Source organism: Hyperolius riggenbachi, chromosome 5 (genome assembly GCF_040937935.1).
Source record: "Hyperolius riggenbachi isolate aHypRig1 chromosome 5, aHypRig1.pri, whole genome shotgun sequence".
NCBI lineage: Eukaryota > Metazoa > Chordata > Amphibia > Anura > Hyperoliidae > Hyperolius > Hyperolius riggenbachi.
Window position 1 is genome coordinate 396,666,701 of NC_090650.1, and position 27,563 is coordinate 396,694,263.

Here is a 27,563-nt window from a genome sequence, read left to right on the forward strand (position 1 = left end):
TTTCATGGTGAGAGAGTTATCACTTCGGTCATTATGTTACCTCCTCTGTAGTTATTTTCACATGCAGTTAATTAACTGCCTGTCTTTAACTTTAGAATTCTGGAGTTATTTTAAAGAAAACCTGGACTGAAAATTAAAAGACAAAATAAACATACTTATCTCCCGTGTAGTCTACTCCTCAATCTTTCTCCTCTTCAGCGCCCTGGTTGTCCACTGTGATTAATGGAATTCTCCGTCCTCCATTTTGAAAATGTCCATTACCCCATAACAGCTTCCTGGTCAGCACACTGTTAAACTGTAACATCGCCCACTTGAGCCATAGGGAAACATGGACATTACCTGGCACATCAGTTGTCCTCTCAGCTATAACTGACAGCAACTGATATATAACTGACAGCAACTGATATATTTCAGTTCTGACAAAATGTTGTCAGAACTGGAAGGGATTATTGTCAGAAGAAAATGGTGAGCTGCTGAGAGGAACTGATGGCAAGGCAACTATGTAATGTTCATTTGAAGTTGCCTCGTGTGTTTATTTAAAATAGTTTTACTCGGTACAGGTTCCCTTTAAGGATTGAAGCGTTAACTTTAGAGATCTCTCCCTAACTAATGACAGAAGTTAACGTTCGGTTTGCCTGAGGTAAAATGTTTCTTAAATACTACATGCCTCGTCACTATGGTGATAACTCTACAAACGTTATTAAAGACAGGAGATAAGCTTAGTGAATTCAGCCATGTACAGACCCCCTGATGATCTATTTGAGAAAAAGGAGAGATTTCTCATGGGAAAGGGGTTATCAGCTACTGATTGGAATGGAGTTCAATCTTTGGTTAAAGTTCCTCTTTAAACTTGTTTTCATTGTTTCACTATTTACTTGAAAGTACTACAGCTGACTTCTTGTGTTATCTGATTGTTCTCTGCTGATTTCATGTAAGTGGAGGCTTATATTGCTCAATAGATGCCAGTCTAAACACTGGCTTTTTGTAGGGTTTAGCAGAATTTTCAGGGCTGACAAACGGTTAATAAACATGCTGATGGGTCACAAGCAAAAACTGATCTCCTCTCCTTAGCCCCTGGAAGCTCAGGCATGATCAGCAGATATTACAGCGATGAGTTGGCAGAGGAGGCTGCCTACCCTGCGGCAGTGCCCTGGTAAGGAAAGAGGGGTGGGGAGAGAGTTTGTGAATTGTACATAGAAATTATTGTCCAGGTTGTTTATAGGATCCCAGAAGACTAAATTACCATTGACCCTTCCAGCCAGACCCATATCTATCATGTACAACCCCTGTCATGGTCCCTAATAGTTCAGATCGCTCTGCATTGACATGTCATATTCCGCTTTCCTACCTGTTCTGTTCATGTGCTTGAGTCCTGCTGCAGCCTGTAAACAAAAGGGGACAAGACGAATGTATTCATCCCTTAGAGCAAATTTGAGGTACTTTAATTCATTGTTTACATTTTTGCACTGCCTGTCTGTTACAGGAAGCAGTTCCAGATGACCCGGGATGTCATGATTGCTTCTGCAGCATGTACTGCTGGCTGCAGAGGTACTGCAGCCAAGCAGTTCTGATTCCTTTGCATGCAGTTGCTAGCATAGTTCTGCATGCATTGCTTGTGATAGTCTGTCAGCTAGGGAATGGTAATCAAGCCAGCCTGCTTGTGACTGATTACCATTCACCTGTGTTGAGATTTGCATCTCTGCTCTCATTGGATGACTTCAGAATAAAGGTTTGCTTCCTGCAAGCGTGCTCCGCCCATCATAGCTTCAGCTCAGTCTAGTTTTTACTGGGTCCTTTGATACTGTGAAACATATTCCTTGTCTTGTTACGTTCTAGTTCAGTTATCCTGTGGAGCTATGTTATATATTTCCCGCAGGGACATATATACATACTCCTAGTATAGAGATTTTGTATTACCTAGCCTTGTTCGCTGTATTGTTCCTGATTCTAGCCAGTGTTCCTTGCTTATGTTATATATCGGTTCATCGCCAATATATACTGTACATATTCTAGTCAGCGTTTGTTATTTTCCTTGTATTCGTGCTACAGTGATATATCAGTACCGCTGATATACACATACTCGTACTGTTAATATTCTGTGTCTAGCTATTCACTTTTTAGCATGTTTCGGTAGGTTGCCCTTAGCATGATCACCCGTGCTTAGCTAGCCTAGTCCTGTCCTTGTGTGGTTACCATTGCTGCGGTTGCTATTGGCTACCTCACTCCAGTCTGTCCTGTATCTGTCTTTATGTTTGTTATTGCAGGAGCAGTGCAACATCGCACTGCGCTGCCATTGCGTATTATCAGAAGCGCAGAGCTGCATTCGCTCTGGGCAGCCTGTGTAGCCTCTTCCATTATCCAGCTCTTAGCTTTATTGTGCTGGGTGGTCAGACAGTATGCCCCCCCAGCATTACACGGGGATTGTCAGTATTTTGTGCAGAGATTGGCATTCTGTTTTTGTGGGGTAGTTTTTACCTGGCGGGGGGTCCTGACATCATTGGACAGGACATGTCCGGATCATTTCCAGCCATTGTTCCTCATCCTGTCACTGTAGCCCGTCCCTGTAGAAGGTGTTCTGTATAATCACCATGTGTTTTTTCTTCTGTCCCCACACAGACTTCTCATCCTTCTGCTAGGTGGCCAGCGGCTGGGAATAACAAGGATCAGAGCTGACGGCATATCAGACGAGGCCATACTATCACTCCATATGATTCTTGGGCACCATTACGGCACCTGTAAGTTTACTTCTACACTTTAAAGGAAACCAGAGACGAACAATAGTTAAAGTTTTAACCATAGCTAGTGCTTCTTCCAGCCCCATCAGCAAGGATCCGTTCCAATGCCGCCGTCCTCAACCTTCTCCAGCACCGGGTCCTGTAACTGTGCATGCGCAGTTCTATTCTCCGCCGGAGAGAACGCACTGCGCATGCTCGGACTGGCTGATGTTCCTAGACGCGGTACCGGAGCTGGAGAAGACGGAGGATGACGGCGTGGGAGCGATCCATGCGGATGGGGCTGGAGGAAGCCCCAAGTATGTATAAAACTTTAACTATTGGTCCTCTCTGGTACACTTTAATAACCTGATCCTAAATGATCACAAAGAACTATGTAACTAAGACTGCAGCAAGCGATACAGCTGTTATTTCAGTGCCCAGCGATGTCTTTAGAAAGGCTGATTGGATCTGTGCAGGGAGTTTGGCTGCTCTCTGGGGCAGAATATTTTAGATCCACATCTTGGTAGGAACTTTGCTTTCCGTCCAGATCATGGTTGTTCCCTGCAGAGCAACTCTCCCAATAACAGATGGGAGGCTAAAAGCAACAAGGCACAGAACGTTCAGCCTTTGCTGACAGACTGTCCTGAATGGTGAGAAATAATTCCCTTCTGACTGGATAATGATCTGATGCAGTGTGCACAAAAATAGTCAGGAGACAGACAGCTGACCTGCTCCACGGAACAATGCCTTAAATAGGAGCTGTGGTGAAAATAATGTAATGAAGAAAATTGCTTATTTTTTTTTCATTTTACAATATAAATTTAGTCAGTGTTTTGCCCATTGTAAAATATTTTCTCACCCTGATTTACATTCTGAAATTTATCACAGGTGGTGACCTCTTTAGTCCTGCCAGGTGCAGCTCTGCAGAATGTTTGTTTACTGAGTTCTGGAGCCAGTAGACACTATACCTGGTCTCCCAGAATGCTTTGCAAGGAGAATTCCGCAAAGCTTAAAGGACAACTGTAGCGAGAGGTATTTGGAGGATGCCATGTTTCCTTTTAAGCAATACCAGTTACCTGGCTATCCTGCTGTTCTTTTGCCTATAATCCTTTTAGCCATTGACCCTGAATAAGCATATGCAGGTCAGGTGGTTCTGACATTGTCAGATCTGACAATATTGGCTGTATGCTGGTGTGATTCAGATACTACTGCAGCCAAATAGATCAGAATCATTTATTTTGCCAAGTACAAACTGGATGAGTTGTACCTGGAATTGGTGTGGGCTAATACAGGTTCTGGAAGGGGGGGGGGGGGGGATAATGTCTGAAAGTCAAGAGCCAAGGCTGCCATACTACGGTGCCACCAGTCGCACTTGGCAACCATCTGTCATCCTTAAGGAGACATGATGGGGGAGGGGGACAGAGGGAGGCGAATGTTCAGCAGTGATGACCCCGTTCTTCATGAAGGAAATCTGCGGTGATGGCTGACGCTGCTGAGGATCCCGATTGCTGACATCTGGCAGTGCTGGCCAAGGTGTTCCAGTTCAAAACCATTCGGTAGTGCTGGTCAAGGCTGCGGTGGCCCTTACTTCCGGGTTTAGTGACTGGCATCATAGAGGGGCTGAACCAGAGGTGTCCCTGCTGCAGTGGAGCAGCAGCAGCCGATGGATGGATGGATGAATGGAGCCAACATCCAGCGAGGCCAAAGGTTTACCGATCAGCGCAGTGTCCTACCTCAGTGGAGCCCAATCTCCTTTGTAGCAGCGGTGGACTCCACAAGGCCTGTACCTGCATAGACAATGGACCCAGGCAGCAGCAAGGTGGAAAATACTCCAGGTCCTGGACTCCCCACAACTGTACCTGGCTACACCAGACCATACTGCACACCTTCAAAGGGGGAAACAAGGTGAATTGGTTGGAAAAAGGGAAGAGAAACAAGAAAAAGCCAGAATCCTGTGGCCATGGCTGCCAATTCAGGCGCCATTTTCCTGAACTGCAGTTACTCATTTTTTTTTTTTTTTAATAATTTATCAGCGGGCTGCCAGGCAACTGGTATTGTTTAAAACGAAATAAATATGGCAGCCTCCATATTCTTCTCACTTCAATTGTCCTCTAATATCAGAACATACTAAGTAGGAGGTATGCTGGACCAGGTGTTCTATGATGGCAGGAAAAGTTTTTGACTTTTGCCCACCCCTGACTACCTCATGTGAGTGATAATGGGACAGGGTCGTCTTAGTTTGATAATTTGTTTAAAAAATTTTTGTGTTCCCTTAAAGGGACTCCGAGCAGTGCAGAAACTATGGAAAGATGCATATCATTTTAAAGCTCTCTTTCTCCTCTTTCCAATGATATATAAATCGCCGCCCTACGCCTTTTAGTTTTCGCGATTTGAAATTGCCACGAAAATAGAGAAAACTAAAAGGCGTAGGGTAACGGTTTATATATCATTGGAAAGAGGAGAAAGAGAGCTTTAAAATGATATGCATCTTTCCATAGTTTTTGCACTGCTCAGAGTCCCTTTAAATGTCTTGACCACGTCAGGCAAATGATCACTTTTTTTTTTAACACTTGTGCAGCTCTAATGTAGACAAATCTTGAATTATTATACATTTCTTCCCTGCACTCATAAGGGTTTCTTAGACATGCAGGAGTTTTATGACCTCTAATTTGTTTGCAGTCAGCTTGTAGCTTAACTCTGATGAGAAACTGCCTTTTTGAGCTTTTGATTCTTAAACCTTAAGGTCCGTACACACGCCGGACTGAAACAGCCGTATCAGTCTGCAGACAGACTGTACACACGCCGGACTGTCGCTGGAACGCCCACCCAGCGGGAGGTGACGACGGACCCGTCGTTGCCTCCAGTCCAGCGTGTGTACGGACCTTTACAGTGACAAAGAAAAGGAACACAGTAGTTCTATGTAGGCTTTGGATTGAACATAATGTGTTTATCTCATCATGTCACTTCAGGTACTCTTTAAAGTCAATTTAATGTCCTATGCAAAAAATGAGAGGCTGAACTAGGGATTTAAAGAGAGTCTGAAGCGAGAATAAATCTCGCTTCAGACCTCATAGATAGCAGGGGCATGTGTGCCCCTGCTAAAACGCGCTATCCCGCGGCTTAACGGGGGTCCCTTCACCCCCAAATCCCCTTCGTACAGCGGGGGAGCGCTTCCGCATTGGGGCAGGGCTAACCACCGCAGCCCTGCCCCACGCGCGTCTGTCAGATGCATATCTCCGCCTCTCCCCCGCCCCTCTCAGTCTTCCTTCACTGAAAGGGGTGGGGGAGAGGCGGCGATGCGCATCTGATAGACGGCGCTGAGAGGCAGGGCTGCAGCCGTTAGCCCTGCCTCCAGGAAGAGAATTTTACGACCAAGTTTGCGACCAACTTTTGCGGGGGTGGGTTTGGGGGTGAAGGGACCCCCGTTAAACCGCGGGATAGCGGCGTTTTAGCAGGGGCACACATGCCCCTGCTAACTATGAGCTCTGAAGCGAGATTTATTCTCGCTTCTTAGTCTCTTTAAAGAGACACACTGAAGTCTCAAGAAAAACATCTTTTTATTTTAAAAATGTGTTTAATATGCTAGCCCTACCTAAAGCGCTGCATCCCCGTGGCTGTAATCTATCTAAATCCCCCCCTAACTCCCACCTCCCTCTCTCCCGCAAAATCCACAACTTTCTTGGTCGTGGATTTTGCTGCTATAGGAGGCAGAGCTATGAGCCGCAGCTCTGCCTCATTACGCGTCATTCAGCCGCGTATCTCCGCCTCTCCCCCGCCCCTGTCAGTGAAGGAAGACTGAGAGGGGCGGGGGAGAGGCGGCGATCCGGGCTGAGAGGCAGAGCTGCGGCTCATAGCTCTGCCTCTCATGGAAGATTTAGATTAAAGGGGCACTGAAGTAAGAGTTATACAGAGGCTTCCATGTTTATTTCCTTTTAATCAATACCAGTTGCCTGGCAGCCCTGCTGATCCTCTGCCTCTAATACGATTAGCCATAGCCCCTGAACAAGCATGCAGCAGATCAGGTGTTTCAGACTTTAAAGTCAGATCTGACCAGACTAGCTGCATGCTTGTTTCTGGTGTTATTCAGACACTACTGCAGAGAAATAGACCAGCAGGGCTGCCAGGCAACTGGTATTGATTTAAAGAGGAACTGTAACATGAAAAGATCCCCTGGGGGGTACTCACCTCGGGTGGGGGAAGCCTCCGGATCCTAATCAGGCTTCCCACGCCGTCCTCCATCCGTCAGGGGTCTCGCTGCAGCCCTCCGTGGAGTCCGGGCAGCGGTGACGTCAATATTTACCTTCCTGGCTCCTGTGCAGGCGCTCTGACGGCTGTCGGCTCCGAACTATACGGAAATACCCGATCGCCGTCGGGTCCGCTCTACTGCGCAGGCGCAAGTTTCCTGCGCCTGCGCAGTAGAGCGGACCCGAATGAGATCGGGTATTTCCGTGTACTTCGGAATGGAAAGCCGCCACAGCGCCCCCGCTGGAGCCAGCAAAGGTAAATATTGAAATGACAGTCGGCACAGTCGCCGGCTGTTCGGAGGGCTGCGGCGAGACCCCCGTGGGACAGAGGACGGCGTGGGAAGCCTCATTAGGATCCGGAGGCTTCCCCCACCCGAGGTGAGTACCCCCCAGGGGATCTTTTGAATGTTACAGAGTCTCTTTAAAAGGAAATAAATGTCAGCCTCCGTATCCCTCTCGCTTCAGTTCCCCTTTAAGGCGTTTAGGTAGGGCAAACATATTAAACACATTTTTTAAATAAAAAGAGGTTTTTCTTGAGACTTCAGAGTCTCTTTAAGGACATGCATGTTTAAAAGTGCATATGCAATGCAGTTTTCTACTCGGGGTCTTTAAAGCTACATACACACGGATGGCTACAAGAGACCAGGGAGCGACAGCTGTCCACACGTCTTGCCAGAAAGGCAGAGACGCAGTGGAAGCTGTCTGTGAATGGAACATCTCCCGGCCGGATGCTCCATTCACTTGCATTGCGTCTCCTGTCGCTAGTCCGCATACACACGCGGACTAGCGACAGTTGCGGCGACAGCTGTAGCCGGCGATTGAACAAGTCAATCGCCTGGCGACAGCTCCGACGGGTGACTGTTCGGGGCGCGCGCGTCATACACACGGGCGACCTGTCGCCGCAACACGTGTGTGCCACGTGTGTATGAGCCATTAGCCGGGTGTTTCACTCGGCTAATTTTGGTGAGCACCCGGCTGTCATCAGCTCCCTTCCTCATCCTCCTCCTATGCTGTAAGCAGAGTTGCACCAACCCTGCATTCCCCCATTGCTCCCCACCCAGCTACTTTTTCATGCCACCCGGCTGGAAAAAAATTTTGGGGGGAGAACACTGCAATGCATCTGTTGTATGTCACTGGTGTGTAATGGGATTCCCTAGACCTAGAGCCTTGCATGATCGTGTCAAATACATACCAATGCCATTGATTATTCATTTGTAACTTTCATACTTCTTATTGTATAACGCCATCATCTGGAACTTATGCACCAGGAGAGGGCTTATGTTCATTCATATGTGTACACACACACACACACACGCACACGCACACGCACACACACACACACACACACACACACACACACACACACACACACACACACACACACACACACACACACTTTTTTGTGTGTGTGTGTGGGGGGGGGGTGTTAAGGAACTACTCCAGTGAAAAAAGTAAGCAGTTAAAATTTGTTAGAATCAGAATCAGATTTATTTCGCTGTATTCGGAATTATTTGTGGTACACGCATAACGTAGTATAGGACAAGACGCACGACACAGACAATTTAGAAAACTGCAGTAATGCTGTACATGACAGAAACTAGGTACTGGTATACATACAGAAATTGGGTAATGGTATACATACAGAAACTGGGTCGTCCAGTTAGTATTTGAGTTGCTGCCATGCAGGAGCAGACTACTAGTACTAATAGTCATAATAATGGTGGTGATGGTGGCCCCAGTACAGACCCCGGGCAGCGGCGAGAACTGACCGAGAGACCCCGCTAGGGCCTGCCAGTAGGCAGCCCCGCCGGGGGAAGGTTGGAGTTAAGCAGCAGAACCGCTTGGGGAAAGAAGGTGTTTTTCCGTCTGGTGGTTTTGCATGGTATAGTCCTGTAGCGGTGGCCCAGGGGGAGGAGTCACAGGAAATCACAGTGGCCCTCTTCAGCATCCTCCCGGAGTGGAGGAGATCAAGAGGTGGAAGAGGAGATCCGATGATTCTCTCTGCGTCAGCTATGACTCTCTGCAGTTTGTGTTTGTCGCTGGCCGTTGCGCCCGCGTGCCAGACGATTGAGTAGAAGAAGATGGATTCTATAGTGGCAGTATAGAAACTGGTCAGCAGTTCCCTGGGCATGCCGAATCTCTTTAGTTGTCGCAGGAAGAACAATCTCTGCTGAGATTTCTTCTGTATGCTGGAAGTTTTCTGCCCCCATTTCAGATTGTTAGTAAGGGTCGTGCCTAGGAACCGCACGGATGTCACCCTAGTGACTTCGGTACCCCCAATGAGGACAGGTGGGAGAGGGGGAGGGTTTCTCCTGAAGTCTACGACTAGTTCAACAGTCTTTGCGGCGTTGAGAACTAGGTTATTGTCTTTGCACCAGTTACAGATTCTCTCAACTTCACCGCGGTACTCATGCTCTCCGTTGCTGCCAGAACCGACAGGTTTTGAACTAGTTCATCTCATCATGGGGGATTCTCAGGGTTTTCTTTGTTTTCAAAAGAATACCTGTTGAGTCCCCCATGGAGGAGATGTACTAGTCCTAAACCTGTCAGTTCGGTCAGATGTTAACTACTTATTATTTTCCGCTGTGGTGGTACTTTTAAAATTCTTAAAGGGAAAAAAGTGCTCATTTTGGGTACTTAACCTCAGTTCCACCGTAGCCCTCCTCTTCACCATTCCAGTGCTGGGATCCCCTGAAGCTCGCAGTGCAAGCACACGCGCAAACGTCTCACACCTGCACACCAGCATTATTATTATTATTTTTTATTTATATAGCGCCAACATATTCTGCAGTGCTTTACAAAGCACAATAAGACAAGGGGAACATGGGTACAAAAAAAAAAAAAAATGTACAGTAGAGTCTCAAGCAGCACAAATATTGCAACAAAAAAGTAAACATTGGGAGGATGACCCTGCCCTTGCGAGCTTACAATCTAAAGGATAGTGGGGGTAGTGAAACCAAACAGACTCTGCACAGCAGGGGTGTCCAAACTTTTCAGGCCAAGGGCCATATCACATTCTTGAGTGCTAGGGGGTCGAACTGGCGAAACTGAACACATTTTTTGCTGATTACCAGTACACTATGCCTGTGACATTTTGTCAAATAAAACATTTCCATGGGAAATAACCCATATACCATGTGCAGTTAGCATGTCCCTTTCAGTATGCAGGCATAGTGCTACTGGCACAGTGGCCGCTGCTAATCTGTGGCTGCTACAGTGGTTGTTGATAATCCTACAGGCAAGCAAAGGGGGAGAGCAATGATACAAAGTTGCCCCTGCAGGTCGCACCTCAGCTACGGCCTGCGGGCCGCATGGAATTAAAAACTGTAGAGAGCTATAGGGGTCTCCAGAGGAGGCTTAGTGGGCTGCATTCGGCCCCCGGGCCAGGCTTTGGACATGCCTGTTGTACAGGAACATGGCCATGAAATTTGGGAGTCCTAGCACTGAAACTAGCTGAAACTTCTACAGAGGTAAAAAAAAAAGTTTGACCTAAGAATCCCACAGGTTTGCTATAATAATTCCAGTATTTGTATAGCGCTTCTCTCGTGTCAGACTCAAAGGCAGCCACTAAAGCGTGATCAGTAGCAGTGTTAGGGAGTCTCGCCCAAAGAACTCCTTGCTGAATAGGTGCAGGCTTATTGAACCCCGGTAACATTCACACATCCGTTACCCAGTAAGGTGAGACGAGGGCACTCCAGTCCATGAGGGCGATGCGGTCTGGTTAACACAAACTTTTCAAGGATTTATTGTTGGAGTGTATATACTTTGCTTGTAATGCTGCTTTTATTGTCTTGTTAACATGCAGTCACAGGTTATTCAGTACAAATTCTGACGTCATGTAATGAACGTTCTGTGCACAGCGATCACACAGCTGCTTGCCACAAGGTCAGAGATATTACCTCTCATCTGATATAGCTGAGGAGTAGGTGAGGTGCTCCCAAGTTATCGCTGCTGTTGCTGACAACACAATCTTACAAGCAGAAAACAGCCAGAGGTCTGGAAGTGTTGTGGCCCCCATGAGGGGATAGACTAGTCAAAAACCTGTCAGCTCTACTAACTACTGTAAAGTGACAGCAACATAGGAAAAAAATAACTTATAGCTCAGTTTACTCTGGAAGAGACATTCTTCTTATTTGTATGTTTTGTGTTTTACCACTTAAAGAGACGCGAAAAAAAATATATGATATAATGAATTGGTTGTGTACTATGAATAATTACTAGAAGATTAGCAGCTAAGAAAATATTCTCGTATTTTTATTTTCAGGTATATCGTGTTTTTTCTAACATTGCATCATTCTCTAAAATGTGCAGATTACACAACACTCAGCATTCAAAATGATTCTTTCAGAGCAGTCTGTGAACTAATGACCTCTCCTCTGCCAGAGGAAAAGTAAACAGTTGAGATAATAAAAGTCAGAAACCAGCCCTCTCCATGACTTTGAAAGTCGTAGAGCTTAATGACTTTTTTGCATAGAGATAACAACTGGAGTTTCTTAACTCTTCCTGTACTAAAAACAATTAAGCAGGCCATACACTGGCTCGATTCACGGCCGTTTCGACAGCAGATCCGATCCTGGGATCGGATCTGCTGCCAATCGCTTGCGCTAAACGCACCCGCCGATCCGATTCCCTCCCGAAATCGGATCGGACCGTCGATCGCGCCGTGCGGGAAATTACCCTCGATCGCCCGGCGGTAGGAGCGCGTCGCTTGCGGCGTACGATTCGGGCCCGATCCGAGCATGTATACATTACCTGAAGCTGGCTCCGGGGTCCTCTTCTCCTCGCTGCACCGCATTTCCGCATGTCCCAGTGTACGCTTATACTTCCTGTGTCACTCCGGTGACCAGGAAGTTGAAATAGAGGGCGCTCTATTTGAACTTCCTGGTCACGGAGTAACACAGGAAGCGCCGGGATGGAGCAAGAACAGCGGTGCGGTGCAGTGCGGAGAAGATGCCCGGGAGCCAGCCTCAGGTAATGTATACGGGGGGGGGGGGGGGGGACAGGCGGCAGGAGCAGCTGAACAGATTGTGATCGGTTTCAGGCTGAAATCGATTCACAATCTGTTTGCAGTAAAGGCAGCCATACGATCCCTATCTGATCAGATTCGATCAGATAGGGATCTGTCAGCTGGTCGATCTAATGGCACATCGACCAGTGTATGGCCACCTTTAGACTGATGTGTCTGATCTTAATGTTTTGTATTTCAAAGTTTTATTGAAATTTTTGACAAACAAACAGTGCATAAAAGAAAAAACATCATGGCAAGAACAAGGGAAACGCCTGATGCAGATAAGCTCATCATACAAACATTGCATAGTAGGAGGGGGGGATGTGGGGTCATCCGTGATACTCCTAGTAATTATTGACCAACTTGCTTGTAGAAAACAAGGTATCACTGCCTGGAGGTTATACTGAGCCCTCAGGGGATTTAGTCCAGCTACCTGGGGCTTGCTGAAGGAAATGTAGGGGCATGGGGAGACCCAAGTCAATATTGGGTCTTTCTACTTTCGGTCCTGGGAGCCTGCCGTCTAGTGATAGGCAAGCAAGACAGGAAGGATTATAGCCAGTAGCATCATTACAGGGGTGGTTAAGATATGGGGAGGGGAAAAAAAAAGGGAAAGAGAAAGAGAAAAAGAAAGGGGGGAAAGATAAGTGAGAAGGAAGAGGAGGTAAGAGCAGAAGGAAGGAGAAGAAGAGGAGGGGTCCACCCTACAGCCTAGAGATAAGAGATGCCTCTAGATTTGGATGTTCCAAGCGAATCCAAGGATCCCAGATTTTTTCAAACTTTTTGTGGGTGTCTTTAAGAATACTGGTTAACTTCTCGTTCACCATTATCATATTGATTCTAGATTTCACTTCAGTGATTGAGACCGAGGGCTTTTTCCAATTTCGTGCAATTGTCATGGTAGCTGCTGAGAGAACTATGGAGGCTAGTTTGTTTTGTGTTAATGTTAAACCTTCTATCTTTTCATGTAGTAAGGCTTGCCATGGGTTTCTAGAGATAGGTTTATGGAAAAGGGAGGAGAGTATCTTATATACTTGGCACCAAAATCTCATAAGTCGTGGACAAGTCCACCAAGTGTGCAACATGTCACCAAGTACCCTGCAGCCCCGGAAGCAGTACGGGTTGGCGGATGGGAATACGTTAGCTATGCGTGCTGGGACCAGGTACCAGCGGGTCATAACTTTATAAGCAGCTTCTACTATATATAGGTTGCAAGAGCAGTTGGAGATTCTGCTCCATATATCAAGCCGATCTTCCCTGTCCTTAGGGTCACCCAGGTCTGCTTCCCACCTAGAGGTGTAGAGGTGTGTTAAAGGTGGGGATGGGCGGGTTAAAAGGGCATATATCTGGGAGATTAGCCCTTTGGCGTTAGGGCGGTAACGACAGATGTTTTCGTAAGGCGTTACGGTATAGGGGGGATCTATGCTTTGAGTGAGGGATTTGACCCAGTGTCGGATTTGCAGGTAGCGAAAGTATTCTCTGGGGGGAGCCTGAAATTTCTCTTGAATATCTGGCCAGGAGAGAATACCCCTAGGTGTAAGGAAGTGTGTCACATGGGTGAGGCCTTTCGTGCTCCACCATGAGAATGCTGTTGGGTCCTCGAGTCCTGGCAGAAATAAAGGATTGTTAATCAGGGGAAGCAATGGTAGAAATGGGGATTGTAGGTGTGCTGAATAGCGAATGGAGTCCCATACTTGGAGGCAGTGGGTCAAAGGGGGGCTAAGTGAGGGAGGCCTCGCCTTCAATGGAAGCCATAGTAAGGTACTAGGGAGCAGGGGAGCACAGTTAGGTATTTCCAGGAAAACCCAGAGGGGAGTATCTTGTATTTGAAATAAACGAGCAAGTTGGGCTATGGTTGCCGCGCGATAATATGACGAGATTTGTGGGACTCCTAGGCCGCAATCAAATCTGTGAGCAAAGAGAGTAGTTTTGCGGACTCTGGGACATTTACGTCCCCAAATGAATCCCATGATTTTATTTTGAAAAATGCGTATGTAATGGTTTGGGACTTGGACTGGAAGGGTGCGGAAGTAATAAAGGAGTTTGGGCAGGAGTCTGATCTTAATGTTTTATTTCTTAGCTGTACTACACATACACATACAAATCATAATATCATAATTTTTTTTCCGCTTCAGTGTCTCTTTAACCACCTGAGCGGTCTGGACGAGCTCAGCTCGTCCAACACCGCCGGAGGCTGCCGCTCAGGCCCTGCTGGGCCGATTTTCATCAAATAAAAAGCAGCACACGCAGCCGGCACTTTGCCAGCCGCGTGTGCTGCCTGATCGCCGCCGCTCTGCGGCGATCCGCCGCGAGCAGCGGCGAAAGAGGGTTCCCCCAGCCGCCTGAGCCCAGCGTAGCCGGAACAAAAAGTTCCAGCCAGCGCTAAGGGCTGGATCGGAGGCGGCTGACGTCAGGACGTCGGCTGACGTCGATGACGTCACTCCGCTCGTCGCTATGGCGACGATGTAAGCAAAACAAGGAAGGCCGCTCATTGCGGCCTTCCTTGTTTATTCTGGGCGCCGGAGGCGATCGGAAGAACGCCTCCGGAGCGCCCTCTAGTGGGCATGAAATAGTTTTTTTTTTATTTAAAAAAAACCCTCCCGCAGCCACCCTGGCGATTTAATCAGAACGCCAGGGTGGTTAAGGACTACAGGCTTACACCCCCCCCCCCCCCCCCCCCCAGTGACCAGGAGATATTTTTTTTTTTGTTTACAATTTAGTGCTCTGCAGCTTTAACTGCCTCCCTTTTTGTTGCCACCCACAGAGTTTTCTGTTGGTGGCATCTGATTGCTGCTGCAGTGTTTTTTTGTTTTAATAAAAACTTAACTTTTATTAATATTTTTATCCCTTTCCCCCCTCCCCCCACGAGAGCCAATCAGTGGGATCAGCCCTCATAGGCATCAGCCTATGAGAGGGGATCATCTCAGTGACAGAGCTGTCCCCATACAGTGCTGCAGGAGATTGCAGCGGTGTGTGTGTGTGTGTGTGTGTGTGTGTGTGTGTGTGTGTGTGTATGTATATATATATATATATATATATATATATATATATATATAACGGCTGTTTTCAGCCGTCACACAGACTGTCAGCAGCGATCTCAACCCGGAGTCACGGCAGAGAACATACACACGCACGTGTTCCCTGCTAATCCCCGCCCACCGATCTCTTACCGCCTTTCGGCGTTAGGTGGTCCTGGGGCTGCCACCTTCCTCACTCCTATTGGCGTTAGGCGGTTGGGAAGGGGTTAAAACAGTGGGCAAGCACCATCTACTCGGACAGAGATCAGCCCAGCAGGTCAACTTGGCCAAGCACATTATTTTCCTATTTTACCCCCAACTTGTGAGACTTGCTACTCTGTTGGTACTCCTGTGTGTTCCAAACAGGGCTATGGAGTCGGTGCAAAAATTATCCGTCTCCGACTTCTCAGTTTATGAAACCACAAACTCTGACTCCAGGTACCCAAAATGGCTCAGACTTTCCGACTCCTTAGTCAAATACTTACCGGGGCTGTGGATTTGGTGCAAAAAGTATCCGACTCCTCAGCCCTGGTTCCGAACCTTGCTGGGTGATGTATGAGAATCCTTGGAGCCGAGTTGTTGAGGCAGATGTAAAGAAAACTGGAGTCAAAGTGGAGCAGTTGCCTCAATTTACCGGTAGTTATAATAATCCTAACATTTGTTTAGCTCTTTTCTCCTGTTGGACTCAAAGTGCTCAAGAGCTGCAGCCACTAATGGCATGCTCAAGGAGCCACTGAAGGGGCCACCCGGCAGTGTTGGGAAGTCTTGCCCAAGGACTTCTTACTGAATAGGTACTGACCCTAGCCAGGATTTGAACCCTAGGCAGAGCCCTTAACCAGTACACTATCCAGCCACTCCAGTTATGTTATCATTGCTCTTGGGAAGTGTTCTACTTCTACTGTTTTCATACAGTATATGAATTCATTTTTATTATGCCATGGCAACTATGTTAACTAAATTTATACAAGTGCAAAATATTCTTTTGGAATGCTTGTAAAAGAAGTCATGACCGTTTTATCACCTCATGCAAAGCATTTAAATGCTGCTAGCTGGCACTGTGCAGGTAAATCAACCAGTCTTAGCTATACTAACTGCTGTCATACCACTTAATGGAAGTGAATGTCCTCTCTGAGCATAGTACATTCAACAAGTAAGTAAAAGATCTTCTTTTTTGCAGGTATAGTGCAAACCGTCTAGGCACTGAACATTATGGTACATTTGGTCAAGTTAGACAGTTATTGCAGTAAATTTCAAACTAAGAATTACTGTTATACAGATGTGGTCAGACATGTATTTATGCAAAGGCAGCTAAGTTTGTTAAATGAAAAGCAGAGTACACAGCATGGGTGGACGCTGCTGGAGAAGGCTGTGCTCAGGGTGTGAGTGGGCACTGCTGGAGAAGGATGTCCTCTGTGTCAGTAGAGAAGGATGTCCTCAGGGTGTGAGTGGACTCTGCTGGAGAAGGGTGTTCTCAGGGTGTGAGTGGACACTGCTGGAGAAGGATGTCCTCAGGGTGAGTGGACAGTGCTTGAGAAGGATGTCCTCAAGGTGAGTGGACATTGCTGGAGAAGGATGTCCTCAGGGTGTGAGTGGGCACTGCTGGAGAAGGATGTCCTCTGTGTCAGTAGAGAAGGATGTCCTCAGGGTGTGAGTGGACTCTGCTGGAGAAGGGTGTTCTCAGGGTGTGAGTGGACACTGCTGGAGAAGGTTGTATCAAGGTGTGAGTGGACAGTGCTGGAGAAGGATGTCCTCAGGGTGAGTGGACAGTGCTTGAGAAGGATGTCCTCAAGGTGAGTGGACATTGCTGGAGAAGGATGTCCTCAGGGTGTGAGTGGACATTGCTGGAGAAGGATGTCCTCAGGGTGTGAGTGGGCACTGCTGGAGAAGGAGGTTCTCAGGGTGTGAGTGGGCACTGCTGGAGAAGGAGGTCCTCAGGGTGTGAGTGGACACTGTTGGAGAAGGAGGTCCTCAGGGTGTGAGTGGGCACTGCTGGAGGAGGAGGTCCTCAGGGTGTGAGTGGGCACTGCTGGAGAAGGATGTCCTCTGTGTCAGTAGAGAAGGATGTCCTCAGGGTGTGAGTGGACTCTGCTGGAGAAGGGTGTTCTCAGGGTGTGAGTGGACACTGCTGGAGAAGGTTGTATCAAGGTGTGAGTGGACACTGCTGGAGAAGGATGTCCTCAGGGTGAGTGGACAGTGCTTGAGAAGGATCTCCTCAAGGTGAATGGGCACTGCTGGAGAAGGAGGTCCTCAGGGTGTGAGTGGGCACTGCTGGAGAAGGAGGTCCTCAGGGTGTGAGTGGACACTGTTGGAGAAGGAGGTCCTCAGAGTGTGAGTGGGCACTGCTGGAGGAGGAGGTCCTCAGGGTGTGAGTGGGCACTGCTGGAGGAAGAGGTCCTCAGCGTGTGAGTGAGCACTGCTGGAGAAGGCTGGGCTCAGGGTGTAAGTGGTCACTGCTGGAGCTGTGCTCAGGGTGTGAGTCGACAGTGCTGGAGAAGGATGTCCTCAGGGTGTGAGTGGAGAAGGCTGTGCTCAGGGTGTGAGTAAACTCTGCTGGAGAAAGATGTGCTCAGGGTGTGAGTGGACACTGCTGGAGAAGGCTGTGCTTAGGGTGTGAGTGGACACTGCTGGAGAAGAAGGTTCTCAGGGTGTGAGTGGAGAAGGTTGTGCTCAAGGTGGTGTGAGTAGATACTGCTGGAGAAAGCTGTGCTCAGGGAGTGTGTGGAAACTGCTGGAGAAGGCTGTTCTCAGGGTGTGAGTGGACCCTGCTGGAGGGGGATGTTCTCAGGGTGCGAGTGGACACTGCTGGAGAAGGAGGTCCTCAGGGCGTGAGTGGACACTGTTGGAGAAGGAGGTCCTCAGGGTGTGAGTGGGCACAGCTGGAGAAGGAGGTCCTCAGGGTGTGAGTGGACACTACTGGAGAAGGAGGTCCTCATGGTGTGAGTGGACACTGCTGGAGAAGGAGGTCCTCAGGGTGTCAGTGGACACTGCTGGAGAAGGCTGGGCTCAGGGTGCGAGTGGTCACTGCTGGAGCTGTGCTCAGGGTGTGAGTCGACAGTGCTGGAGAAGGATGTCCTCAGGGTGTGAGTGGACACTGCTGTAGAGGGATGTTCTCAGGGTGTGAGTGGACACTGCTGGAGAAGGCTGTTCTCAGGGTGTGAGTGGACCCTGCTGGAGGGGGATGTTCTCAGGGTGCGAGTGGACACTGCTGGAGAAGGAGGTGTTCAAGGTGCGAGTGGACACTGCTGGAGAAGGAGGTCCTCAGGGCGTGAGTGGACACTGTTTGAGAAGGTTGTACTCGGTGTGAGTGGACACTGCTGGAGAAGAATGTTCTCTGGGTGTTAGTGGACACTGCTGGAGAAGGTTGTATCGGGTCGTGAGTGGACACTGCTGGAGAAGGTTGTAACAGGGTGAGAGTGGACACTGCTAGAGAAGGTGGTGCTCAGGGTGTGAATGGATACTGATGGAGAAGGCTGTGCTCAAGGTGTGAGTGGACACTGCTGGAGAAGGATGTCCTCAGGGTGTGGGTGTACACTTCTGGAGAAGGCTGTGCTCAGGTTGGGAATGGACATTGCTGGAGAAGTAGGTGCTCAGGGTGTGAGTCTGCACCGCTGGAGAAGGCTAAGGTCAGGGTTTGAGTGGACACTACTGGAGAAGGAGGTCCTGTGGGTGTATGGACACTGCTAAAGAAGGCGGTCCTCTTGGTGTGAGTGGACACTGCTGGAGAAGGCTGTGCTCAGGAAGCGAGTGGACACTTTTGGAGAATGATGTTCTCAGGGGTGTGAATGAACACTGCTGGAGACTGCTGTTCTCAGGGTGTGAGTGGACATTGCTGGGGAAGGAGGTGCTCAGGATGTAAGTGGACACTGCTGGAGAGGGTTGTACTCAGGGTGTGAGTGGACACTGCTGGAGAAGGTGCTCAGGGTGTGATTGGACATTGCTGAAGAAGGAGGTGCTCCGAGTGTGAGTGGACACTGCTGGAGAAGGAGGTCCTCAGGGTGAGAGTGGACACTGCTGGAGAAGGCTGTGCTCAGGGTGAGAGTGGACAGTGCTGGAGAAGGCTGTGCTCAGGGTGTGAATGGACACTGAGAAGGATGGTCTCAGGGTGTGAGTGGACACTGCTGGAGAAGGCTGTGTTCAGGGTGTGAGTGGACAGTGCTGGAGAAGGCTGTGCTCAGGGTGTGAGTAGATGCTGCTGGAGAAGGCTGTGCTCAGGGTGTGAGTGGACACTGCTGGAGAGGGAGGTGCTCATGGTGTGAGTGGACACTGCTGGAGAGGGAGGTGCTCATGGTGTGAGTGGACACTGCTGGAGAAGGAGGTCCTCAGGGTGTGAGTGGACACTGCTGGAGAAGGCTGTTCTCAGGGTGTGAGTAGATGCTGCTGGAGATGGCTGTGCTCAGGGTGTGAGTGGACACTGCTGGAGAAAGCTGTGTTCAGGGTGTTAGTGGACACTGCTGGAGAGTGGAGATTGGTAAAGAAAAGGGGTTCCTTGGGGTATGGATGGACATTGCTGGAGGAGCATGTTCTCAGGGTGTGACTAGATGCTGCTGGAGAAGTCTGTGCACAGGGAGTGAGTGGACACTACTGGAGAAGGCTGTGGGAATGTAGCATCAGATGTGACTACTGGAGAAGGATGTGCTGAGGCTAGGAATGGTCAAGTGTAAGTACACACTGCTGGAGATGGAAGTGTTCTGAGTGTATGTGGACACCACTGGAAGAGGATGTTCTTATTCTGTGAGCGGGCTCTGCTGGAGAGGGAAATGCTTGCGGCTATGAATGGATTTAGCTGTATGTGATTGAGCTGTAAGTGAACTCTGTTGGAGAAGGAAGTGTTGAGGCTGTGAATGGACACTGCTGAAGTGCTCATTGTGAGCAGACAGTGTAGCATGGAGATATGCTGAAGCAATGCACAGACCTTGCAAGGGAATGATATTCTGAGCCTGTGAGCAGATTGACTATAGACGAGGTTTCCTGGGGTAAATCTTTTAGTAAGGCATGTTCTATACACATAAGGAGTATGCACTGGGCATTTGATTTTGATTGGTCAAGTTTCAATCTGCATACAAATATCAACTGTAAAATATCCTATATAATAAAACTCCTGACCCTTCGTCCTCCTATATCCGTGTGTCAGTTGTGCCTGGCGCATATGTGCGGCACGTGGGGCAGACTTTGTACAGCGGTGAAGGGCAGTTGAGTGAGACCTTATGGGTCATGTCCTTGCATGCGTTGCGGTTGTCGCGACTGCGCCCCTTTTTTAACCGGTGGGCCACTGTACAACTATTTGTATAACCTTCTAAAGGCTCATTCACAATAGCGCTTAATAGGCATTTTCCTGTCGCCAGGCCCGGCTTTGCTCCTACCACCATGGTTACTTCCAGCTCGCGCCATCAGGTAACCATAGCGTCAGGACGCAAAGCTGGGCCTAGCGACAGAGAGTGAGGAGAGCGCGGTGAGAGGAGTTGCCGAAGGAACGTAGGCATGTAAATTCCGGGGGCCATGCAGAGCACAGGGCAAGCCACCAGCGGAAAGCGAGGCCCAAAGATGGGGCCTGCCTTGCTTGTACACTGGCGGCACCTCTGCCGGTGTGGTCATAACCTCTGCATTATCCCCAATTGCCTCGCCACTGTATGTGTGCACAGTGTTTTTGTTCAGCAGTTTTCTACTGTACTATATTAGGAAATGCATTGTGCTTCTGACTGTTGTGAATTCCATGCAAACGCCGTGACCAAGCAACAGCGTCAGTTGCAGTGTGATAAATGATGCTGTCAAACCATGCATGTAATGGCTGCTGCAGCAAAAGTCCATCATTGCATCCATGTGGATGAGCTCTCATTTACAAAGGAGGTACATTTATTAAAGGGATACTGTAAGGGGTCGGGGGAAAATGAGCTGAACTTACCCGGGGCTTCTAATGGTCCCCCGCAGACATCCTGTGCCCGCGCAGCCGCTCACCGATGCTCCGGCCCCGCCTCCGGTTCACTTCTGGAATTTCTGACTTTAAAGTCAGAAAACCACTGCGCCTGCGTTGCCGTGTCCTCGATCCCGCTGATGTCATCAAGAGCGCACTGCACAGGCCCAGTATGGTCTGTGTCTGCGCAGTACGCTCCTGGTGACATCAGCGGGAGCGAGGACACGGCAACGCAGGCGCAGTGGTTTTCTGACTTTGAAGTCAGAAATTCCAGAAGTGAACCGGAGGCGGGGCCGGAGCATTGGGGAGTGGCTGCGCCAACACAGGAAGTCTGCGGGGGACCATTAGAAGCCCCGGGTAAGTTCAGCTCATTCCCCCCCCTTACAGTATCCCTTTTAAAGAGACTCTGTAACCTCAAAAACATCCCCTGGGGGGTACTCACCTCGGGTGGGGGAAGCCTCCAGATCCTAATGAGGCTTCCCACGCCGTCCTCTGTCCCACGGGGGTCTCGCTGCAGCCCTCCGAACAGCCAGCGACAGACCCGACTGTAAAAATCAATATTTACCTTTGCAGGCTCCAGCGGGGGCGCTGTGGCTGCTTTCCCGTCCTGAACTACACGGAAATACCCGATCTCAGTCGGGTCCGCTCTACTGCGCAGGCGCCGGAAACTTGCGCCTGCGCAGTAGAGCAGACCCGACGGTGATCGGGTATTTCCGTGTAGTTCGAAACCGACACCCGTCAGAGCGCCTGCGCAGGAGCCGGGAAGGTAAATAATGACGTCATCTTGTACGGAGGGCTGCAGCGAGACCCCCGTGGGACAGAGGACGGCGTGGGAAGCCTCATTAGGATCCGGAGGCTTCCCCCACCCGAGGTGAGTACCCCCCAGGGGACGTTTGGACATTACAGATCCTCTTTAAGCTTTGAAAATGGAAGTGGTTATGTCAGCCCACTGATTCCCGCAAACTGAATACTCTTGCTTCCGAGTCTTTCCCTCCGTGTCTTTTCCCTCTGAAGTCCTAGTCTAAAAAAAACGATGTAGTAAGCTTTTATGCCACATAAAGAGCTTGTTTCCATGGATGAATGATTACCTGGTTTTGTTTACCTGCTTGCTTACAAAGAAGCATTAAGTTGTCCTAATCATTTCTAAGCTATTTACCAAGGCAAAGGTCCAGTGTAGACTCTGAATGTCCAGCTGCATTACAAAGCTTTTTTGTTTTGTTTCTTAAAGAGGGACTGTAGTGACATGTTGTAGACATATAGACACTTACTTACTGCACTTTAATCATGTGTCTCTCACTGTAGCAAAGGGCCTTAACAAATGTATACCACCGGTTTCTGTCCTGGTTTTTTTTTTTTTTTTTTTCATGGTGTCCCTGCCTTCTTCATTTCTTCTTCCATACTTCTTCTCCAAGTTATTTTTGGTGTTCCTCTTTTTCTGCTGCCTTGAGGATCCCATTTTAAAGGAGTCATCAGGCAAAAAAACATACCCCTGATTTACTTACCTGGATCTTCCTCCAGCCCCTTGCAGCTGACATGTCCCACACCGCAGCCCTGCTCTCAGCCGTTGGCCCGGGGCCCCCGCACGGGGCAGAGGCCGCCCTCGAGGTCGCCCTTACATGAAGTGCCACTGTCAATCATGCCCACGTTGTCCGGTGTACTGCGCAGGCGCAGAACTACTGCACCTGCGCAGTACGCTGCAGAAAATGTGGACTTAATTGACAGCGGGACTTGCGCAGGCGCAGTAGAGGCGGTCGGCCTTTGCACCATGCGGGAACCCGGGCTGGCGGCTGCAAATGGAGCTGTTGTGTGGGACATGTCAGCTGCAAGGGGCTGGAGGAAGCCCCAGGTAAGTATATCATGGGGAGGCTCATTTGCTTGATACTTCCTTCAAGGCTTCGTTCTTAAATGATTTGTCCTTGCGAAGAGTATGGCGAATGCATCTCCATTTTCTGCGCTTGATCTGCAGGTCCACTTGTTGTTCTTGGGTTCTTTCCCACAACTCTTTATTTGGAATTACATTTGGCCACCAGAGGTTTAGCATTCTTTGAAGGCAGCGGTTTATAAAGGTTTGGAGGCTTGTTGTTACCTCTGCTGTCACCTTCCATGTCTCACATCCATACAGATGTGGAAATCTCACGGGATCTCCAAATTTGATACAGTTGTACAAAGGCTGCGTTCGCCTTCTAGATTTGGCTTTTAACATCAGCACTGGCACCACCATCCATTGTCATCAGGTTGCCCAGATACTGAAACTCAGTCAGGGTACCTATATATTTTCCATACACTTGAAACTTTCGTTTAGGATCTACATTGCTGTTTAATCGCATCTCTTTAGTTTTCTTGCAGTTAATTATCAAACCCACCTTCCTGCTCTCCTCTAGTAGATGGGCTAACTATTTCCATACGTTGGAAATTTTGGAAAAGTAAACAAACATCTGCAAAGTCGAGATCCTCTATATGTTGTATCAGCCGCCATTGTAGTTCAATTATATTTCTAAGGCATGTCTTTCTCATGATCAGATCCATTACTATCATGAATATAGTGGTCTAGTGGGTGCATCCCTGTTTGTCTCTTGAGTTGACTTTTATTGGATCACTTAGCATGCCATTGTAAACATCCTGGCCAGATTCAGAACATTTATATTGCACTCTTCTCCTAGCGGACTCAAAGCGCCGGAGCTGCAGCCACCAGGGCACGCTCAGTAGGCAGTAGCAGTGTGAGGGAGTCTTGGCCAAAGTCTGGATAGGTGCTGACTTACTGGGAAGAGCCGAGATTTGAACTCTGGTCTCCTGTGCCAGAGGCAGAGCCCTTAACCAGTACACTATCCAGCCACTTTGTGGCCCTTCCTCTCTCTTGGTCAGGGTGGAAGTGTCAGTGAGCTGGATGGTCCAAGCTGTTCCACTTGTATGCCATGCACTCACACTAGTGACAGCACAGCGTGGGCCACATAGGGCTCCTGGAAATACAGTTTGGCGGGGTCAGTAGCGGAGTTGCTCAGAAATACTAGTTGAGATTTGAACCCAGTTCACCTGTGTCAGAGGCAGAGCCCTTAACCAGTACACTATCCAGCCTCTAGAATGCAGAATGTTGTAGAATGCAGATTCAGGATAATCTGGCAAGTATAAAACCTGAAACGAAAGTCGTCTCCTGTTTTGTACTTGCCTGGGGCTTCTTCCAGCCCCCTTGACACTGCTTAGTCCCTCGCAGTCTTCTTGGGCTGCTCCTGTCCCCCGCTGGACGACCCAGTGCTCTGGGCGAGTTGCACTCCCCCGTCTCGCTCTGCACAGGCGCAGAACACTTCCGGCCTCAGGAGTGCAACTGAGTCGTGCATGACCAAGCCGCGCATGCACAACAAAGTGTGAATAGGCCAGAGTACCAGGCTGTCCAGCGGGGGACAGGAGAGGCCCGGGAGATGGTGAGGGACCGATCAGCCTCAAGGGGGCTGAAGGAAGCCCCAGGTGAGTATAAAACATCTCAAAACTTTAAAGTGTACCATACATGTCCTACTATAAAGATTATATACCCACCCGGGGCTTTTTCCAGCCCCATGAGCATGGATGCGTCTCCCTCCTGGGTGCCTCCGTTCAGCCGCGATCAGTCCCGGTAATCCTGCTCAGGCCTCATGCCGGCTCTTCTGAGCAGGATTACTGGGACTGATCACGGCTAGGGACTCATCCGTGCTCATGGGGCTGGATAAAGTCCCCGGGTGAGTATAAAATCTTTATAGTAGGTTATCTCTGGTTTCCTTTAAGTGTAAAAGGCGCTTAAACAATGCACATTGCCTGGCAGTCCTGCTGATCCACTGCCTCTAACACTTTAAGCCATAGACCCTGAACAAGCATGCAGATCAGATGTTTGTGACAAAAATCTAACAAGATTAGTGCATGCTTGGTTGAGGTGTGTGATTCAGACACTTTGGGAGCCAAAGAGATCAGCATGACTGCCAAGCAGCAGTGATGCTCTCACGAGTAATCACGAGTGATTCAAATGAGCTTTAATTGCTGCAGCTGAGCGGCTGTATGAGAATGGGTTATTTACCCATAATTCCGCCGTCCGCACTGCATTCCAACAGCTTGCATGCGTCTGATTGGTCTTGTTGCAAGCCTTACCAAGGCGCACTTCCTCCTTCTGGCTTGAAAGAGGAAGTGCGCCTTGGTGAGGCTTGCAGCGTGCCCAATAGGACGCGTGCAAGCTGTTGGAACGCAGGGCAGACGGCGGAATTATGGGTAAATAACCCATTCTCATACAGCCGCTCAGCTGCAGCAATTAAAGCTCATTTGAATCACGAGTAAGCACTCACGATTACTCATTAGAGCATCATTACCAAGCAACTGGTATTGTTTAAAAGGAAATATACTGTATAGGGCAGCATCCATTTGTGTCAAGTTGGCCAGGGGTTTCAAGCGCCAGAGGCTTGCTAGTGCATTTGGTAAGCGGTTCCTGCTTGTCATTGGGGATGTTTGTGCTGGGCCTCTGCTTGGTGTCTTGCTTATGGACAGAATTGCGGTGTGGTGCAGCCTGTGTTACACTGTGGAGCTCCTGGGAGCGGAGCGGTGCTTTTCAGCGCAGGTAGATTTGGGAGCAGCCGGCGCCACCATAGACTGCAATAGGAATTACAGCTATAGCGTGCTCAGTGAGTAATGTTGGCGCCCTCAGAAGACTGAGCTGAAGTTGTTTTTAAAACGCAATAATTCGGCCGCCAGCAATCGCTGGAAGCCAAATTCTATAATTCCCCACTATCCTTGACGGCCTGGAGGGGGAATAGTAATTAACACGGCCTGGACTTGTGCAGAAGCAGGATCAGCCATATACCGGCTGTATCCTGCGCCCAAGTCTACCGGCGCCGATTTCAAGTGTATGCTCTGGGAATGCCTTGTGTTTCTATATTTACTGGGTTTGGGGCTGTGTTTGTATGCTGATCTTTTGACCGCTGCTCTGCTAACAGCTATTGTCTGAAGACCTTGATTTAATTATGTCCTCTGAGGCTTATGGAACTGCATATACTTCTATGACAACCATGTGGTATTTGTCAGGAAATCTCGGAAGCGCTGGACATTGTACTGAGGCAGACCAAATTCTCTCAGAGATCGCCCACATCTCCCACTGAGTTCCCATATAGAGGAGGTAAGAGCCTTTTTCTTGCAAAGATCGGACACGCAGTCTGTAGATACATTTTGTTACGAGTCTCTGTGTTCTGGTATGTTTTTTTTTTTTTCCTCATCACACTCACTACATTTACGTCAGTTCCCTCAGGTTTTGCATCCTTTTAGGAAATATTTGAGTCTGAAACAAGATGGCTGCCTCTATCTTTACCTTATCTACAAAACATAGCGTTCTGCCAGTATTTCTGACCACCTCCCCTACCGACCCCACCACACTGTATTCCCAGGAGCCCTATGTGGTCCCCTGTGTGCTGTTACATGCTAGTCTGAATGTGTGGCACGCAGGTGGAATAGCTCACTGACACTTCCACCTGCCCTCCTGTACCAAGACAGAGGAAGGGCTGTATAGGGTACTGGTTAAGGACTCTGCCTCTGACACAGGAGACCAGGGTTCGAATCTCGGCTTTTCCTGTTCAATAAGCCAGCACCTATTCAGTAAGGAGAGGGTGGGCAAGACTCCCTAACACTGCTACTGCCTACTGAGTGCACCCTAGTGGTGCTAGGCGCTCAGGAGAAAAGCGCAATATAAATGTCCTGTATCTTGTCACTTATGGAAGGGGCGGGCCAGGGGAGTGGCGAGGTCAAAGGGCACACTTGGCTCAGCTGCTTCCTGCCAAGGTTTGAAAGGAAGATTTATGGCAGGTAAGTGCTTTTTAGTATCAGTACCTAATTCGCCAGGGCTGTGGAGTCGGATTCGAGGAGTCAGGGCAGTTTTGGGTACCTGAAGTCGGTGGTTTCATAAACTGACGAGTCTGAGTCGGATGATTTTTGCACTGACTACACAGCCCTGCAATGCAGGAATAGGACATGCAGTGTCTATCCTCATGTACGATGATTTGTTTATATATCATGTATGTTCAGTTCCATTTAAACGCCCAGCATCAAATCATTATTTGGTGTTACTTAATTTAAATAGGACCTGAACTCTTGCACAGGACAGAAGGAAAGCTTAGAGAAATGAACCTTTTATGTATTTAGAGAGTTTAGTCTCATTCCCCCTCATCTGTAACTATTCTTAACTGTAATTTGATCTCTCAGGTGTGTTACCTGGCTGCCTCAGCAGAGAAGCCAATTTGTAAACACAGGATGTTAACCTTATGTCTGCTTCCATGAAAGCAGGAAGTAGATACATTGCAGATTTATTGCAGGATTTGTATCAGCTGTAGCAAAGAAATGTTTCTCTTTAAAGGTGGTTATGCTCTTCCTTATCTTTTTAGAGCAGATAGGAAGTTCTGACTACAGGTCCACTTTAAGTTGTGTGATTCTCACAGGTGCCTATCACTCATTCATCCTGTAAGCGTTGTGGGGTGATTGCATGTGCTGGAGCAAGCAGAGTTAATGTGTGATTTACTTAATTAATTTATTAGCCTCTGGCGATAAAAGGTGTGAAGTTGAACTTTGTGGTTTTCTGCTTTTTCCCCCCTGCAGATCAGCATAGCGACTGAGATGTCTTGACATTACGAAGCGGCTTAACGCGCATGGTGACCTCTAACCCACGCTCGGCAGGTAAGA

General features: G+C 48.6%; 1 protein-coding gene across 3 annotated transcripts in view; it reads left to right on the plus strand.

The window, feature by feature from the left end:
- Positions 1 to 27,563, plus strand: part of SLC52A2 (solute carrier family 52 member 2) — a 91,475-nt gene that overhangs the window by 11,457 nt on the left and 52,455 nt on the right. For 2 of the 3 annotated variants that reach the window (XM_068237860.1, XM_068237859.1), the window contains exons 2-3: positions 2,617 to 2,735; positions 27,480 to 27,557. The gene's annotated coding sequence lies outside the window, so the exon portion shown is untranslated. The remainder of the gene's footprint in view (positions 1 to 2,616; positions 2,736 to 27,479; positions 27,558 to 27,563) is intronic. The other variant, XM_068237861.1, reaches the window with a different exon arrangement.